Here is a 5,108-nt window from a genome sequence, read left to right on the forward strand (position 1 = left end):
CTTGGCCAGCGATTCAACTGTCTGCTGAAGAATCTGTAGGGTGATTCCTATCACTTCGGTTCCTGACCGGTTCTCAGTCATTTACTTAGGGCTCTAACTTACATTCTCACTTCCTTTTTCTTCTCTTTATTGCCTGTCATTCTATCCTGCTAGAGTCAGACAAAGAGAGCATTTCTTCAGCTGCTGTCAGCATTTCTTTGTTGTATTTTAGCTTCCTCAACAGACCTCTACCAGCACGCTATCCTTTTGTGCCATGCATCTTTTCTTGCTAAATAGATACGTTTTACTTCCTTTTTTGTTTTGTTTCGTTTTGTTTATCCAGAGGTTCATTCCAGTAGAGCAGAGGCACGTACTGACCCTCTGCTGTCATTGAATATACTGCCCAGATCCTCTCTATTTGGGCTTTCGCTGATTAAGGATGCCAAATGATCCCCTCATTGAGAGAGGGCAGCTGACCAGGTTATTTCTTACCCAGGATACTTTTTATGCACCCAGCAACTTCTGCAATGGTAGAATCATGATCCAGATGATATATTCAGCAATGAGGCATTTAAAAACCAGCCGCAGTCACACAGCACACATATTGATTGGCTATCTAATTTAAGATAGATCATTTCAAACAAAAGAGAAACTAAACTTCCTAAAGCCCATGTTGCTACTGAACTTTTACTGCCATTTGTTTCTACTAATAATGTGTCTTTAAAGCGCTAGGAACATTCAAATGTATTTAAGGATGTAAACAGAAACAATGAAATTAGGAGCTGAAAATCAATTTAAGGAAGCATTTACAACTAATGAGTGATTGTGTTTTGCCTGCAGTATTCAAGATAGTTTAGTTACCTACTATTCAGCAGAGGAAGTGAAATAATCAATACTTTTCTAATCAATTTTTACTAAGAGTGGATATTACATTAGAACCAACAGTTGACATATTGCTCAAATTTGGTTGCTTAAGATAGTAGTTTTCTAACATGATCAGTTGTTTGGAATAGTACCTGGGAGATTCTTCACAGGGGAGACAGTGATGTCAACTACATCTGCTTGCTACTGTAAATCCAGAGTGGGCCATTTTTTAATGGCTGGGAACTGCACAATGTTTTTTGCAGGGAGGCTGAGAGCCACACTGGGTGGAACTGTGGAACTGGGGCTGAATCAAACACATGGGTGAGACTAGGATTTTCAGGTGTGGAGGAATGGTTGAAAGTCTCCTCCCGCTCCAAAATTATATTGAGCTTATTTTACCACATACATTAGAGTATTTTGTTTCATTCCCTCTTCAAAATAGAGGAAAACCATATTAGCAATTTGAGGCAGTGTTGTTGGAAGAAGGATCCGAAATAGAACTTAAGAAGCTGTTAATCACTGAAGGAGACATGAAGAAGCAGCTGGGTCTGGAACTGTGGGCCAGGAAGAGGAAAATAAAACCATGGAAAGATAGAATTGTGGACCTGGAAGGGACCACCAGAATCATATAATCCAACCCTCTGCATTGTACAGGAAAACCAATTAAACTCTCTTGAGATGTGGCTGTCTAGCCTCTTCTTAAAAACCACCACTGAGGGAGAACCCACAATCTCTATAGACAGACTGTTCCATTGTTTTATAGACATTTCTGTCAGGAACTTTTTCCTTATGTATAAATGAAACCTAGGTAATTGTAACTTATACCCATTATTTCTAGTCCCAGTTTCTATGGCAGTGGAAAATAGTTCCTGATTATCTTCCATATGGCACCCCTTTTTGTCCCTAATTGCTGGCAGTCATGTTCCCCTCAGTCGTCTTTTCTTCAGACTGAAAATCCCAAGTTCCTTCAGCCAGCCCTCATAAGGCGTGTCCTCAAGTCCCTGTATCAACTCTGTCAACCTCCTCTGAACCTGTTTGGAAAGGATGAAACTTTCTTAAGCCTCCTAGGCTGCAATTGGCCCTATGGCTAATCTACAGTGTATAATACAAACAGAACTATGGAGAAAAATGTGGTGAGAGAATCTAAGGTTACATGGGGGAAGGAGGTAAACAGAATAGAAGAGTCAAAATCAAAACACAATCAGAATAATAGAATGTATTATGTATGTTTTAGAACAATATAACTAAAACACACACACACACAACTAGTTGTTGGCATTATTTCATAGGTCTATGCAGTGATTAGGTTCAGAGGGGAAAAGATGATGTGGAGAGCTTGGGGGCTATAGCTGTCAGCAGCTCCTTTAGAAAGCCATGTCTTTAGTGTCTATCTTCTTAGAAGGAAAGAATGAATGTATTGTTAAATAAGAAAACAAAAGAGAATCTGAGTTTCCATGAAAATGGCATAGGCTCCTTTACATATATGAACGCAAGTTTACAAATCATTCCTATAAACAGAAATGCGGTATATTTCATTTGGTGGGCCCTAGGCAGTGGGCCTTTTCTGCTGTGGTGCCCACATTGTGGAACCTTCTCCCCCCAGAGATGAGATCGGCCTCATCGCTCCTGACTTTCCGAAGGTCCCTCAAGACCTGGTTATGTCAGCAGGCCTGGGGACAGGTGAACTAGTGAGGTGGCTCTATTATTAACATCCCTTTGCCTATTATTCTCTTCTTCTGTTTTAATATTTTAATAATTATTATATAATGGTTTAATGTAACAATTGTTTATATATTTATTGTTTTACTGGATTGTTGCACGCCACCCAGAGTCACTTTCTGGGCAATGGGCAGCCATATAAAATTGATTTAAAAAATAATAAATAAATAAATAATGCCCATTTCTAGATGCCCAATTAAAACCAAATTATGCCAAGGATTTATTGAAGGTAATTCTTTAAAATTTAAAAATTTAAGTCTTTGAACCAGAGTCACTGCCTAAATGTTAGCATCCACATTTAATAAAGAAATCATGTAATAATTTACATGTTTTGCAGCATCTTTACCCACCTTCACCATATTTAAATATCTTTAAAGGGAGAGGGAAAATCTTTGTGGAAAAAGGCATCATTTTAAATCTCCAGCATAGGAGTGAGAAAGTCAGCTGTACCATATAGTCAGAACACTTTGCAGTTAAATGAATTCTGTCAGCTACAGAATGAAATGTTTTGTGGCAGAAAAATTAAGTATATTCATTGCAAAATAAACTCTTAATTGTATAGTATTGTCATAAGGAGGCCGTTCACTGATAAAAGGTTTACTCATGCAGCTTAAATCCAAATTGGTTTTTATTCTTTCTGCTGAAAAGCTTAGGATATATGTTGCAATTGCTAGCATTACAAAATCTAGTTTAGTTTGGTAAACTGTGTTAGAATGACACTAAATTTCTATTGCTGACTTAATCAGGTAGAACAAAAAAAAGTTGCCAAATCCTTGTGTATACTTTGTAACTTCTCTCCTGGAAGGCCAGAAGCTGGAGTCAAAGCCAGGTTGGTTGGTTGTTTTGCAGACAAACATGCTGTGCTATTGAAATATTTAAATGTAAGATATATAAGGTTTGTTGGTGTGATGTCTGGAAGTGGGGCAAGGATCAGGGAAAAGGATGAGGGTCTCTTAAGAGTTACAAAGACTCCAGTGTGCATTTTTGTTGGTTTGTGTTCACTTTGTAACTACGTCCAGAAAGTCACCTGAACTTTCCTCAACTTGAGTCCTTCCAATTCCGAATATAATTGGACAGCAGTGCTCATTATCATCAATCCTGGCCATGCAACTGGGCTCATTGGATTGTAATTTGAAACACTTGGCAGGCCTATTAAATGCGGATGGCACAACTGCTGAAGCTTTTCTAATTCTTTCTCCATCCAATCCTTCTAGTTTCTAGTCTGATTTTAAATCCCCCAGCTACCAGTTTTGAATGTTATGTCAGTCATAATCCTATCTGGAAAATATATCCTGTATTGCATTGCACTTGGGATGTGCAGGATGGACTACTGTAACCAGAGCATTTCCAAGCCCAATAGAACAGTGCTTCTCAACCTTAGCAACTTTAAGATATGTGGACTTCAACTCCCAGAATTCCCTAGCCAGCATGCTGGCTGGGGAATTCTGGGAGTTGAAGTCCACATATCTTAAAATTACTAAGGTTGAGAAGCATTGCAATAGAGTGTCCATTTTGAACTTCAAAGTCTTAAATGAATGGAGACCAAAGTACTTGAAAAATCATCTCCACCCATATCAGCTTGCTGAAATTTTAAGATCAGCACTGAAAGGCCTTTACTTACTTGTTCACTGCCAACGGGAGGGCAGATGGACAGATATAAAAGAGATGGCCTATTCCACACCGGCCCCATACTGCTGGCATGGGCTGTTGTCTGGGGTCAGATAGATTCCATTGATATAGGCTTTAGGTAACCATTGCAAGATCTCTTTTTGGGGGTCTTTTCTTGGAGTATTCTTGGCTTTTAGCTGCAGTTATGGGTTTACATTTTAGTACTGTCTGCAGTGGATCCTTCTTACTGTTCCTCCTTTTTATTTTTTAAAAAGTATTTTGTTATGTCAGCTTTTTTGTATAAAGTGACCTAGAAATACTTAAAGGAATCAAGTCAAAATTAAATAAAAGGATTTTTGTTAGGCTGTTAAGTAAACCTTTATGCGTTTCAAGAGTTTTAGAAAGTTTTGCATTTTTATACCTCCATGCTGCAACCTTCATATTATTTGAGGGGGGGGCAGCCTTTTTTTTGTTTGGCTTCCCTTCAGTACAGCTCTCCTGAAGCTGCTGCACTCAATGCTGACAAAACTGTAGCTTCATTCTTAATGCTGGTTAGCAATCAATGACATCCCTGGTGCTAAGCAATGAATCTGTTCCACAAATCCTTGGCAATAAAAAGGGATAAAGACTCCAGTACGCATTGGGAATCCTGAAAGATATCAAGACTGGAACAATTGCTGTTATTAAGTCATTTCTCATTAGTATTCTGCTAATTAATTTTCTGAGAATAGAAAAAGTTTGGTAGAAGAAAATCATTCTCCAGACATCATAATGACCGAGAATTCTCCACTTGGGAACAAGATAGGTCCATTAAAAGTTTCAGACATTCAGTATTTGATTGTAGCTAAGAAGATTTATCTATTTCACATTGTAAGGTTCTACTGAGCAATATTATTTTCCCTTTGCCAATCCAACACATATTATTTAAAGTCATGTAA

This window comes from Python bivittatus, unplaced genomic scaffold (assembly GCF_059951505.1).
Source record: "Python bivittatus isolate LINGU-HERP-01145 unplaced genomic scaffold, Pbiv_v1 ctg000850_np1212, whole genome shotgun sequence".
In the NCBI taxonomy this organism is placed as follows: Eukaryota; Metazoa; Chordata; class Lepidosauria; order Squamata; family Pythonidae; genus Python; species Python bivittatus.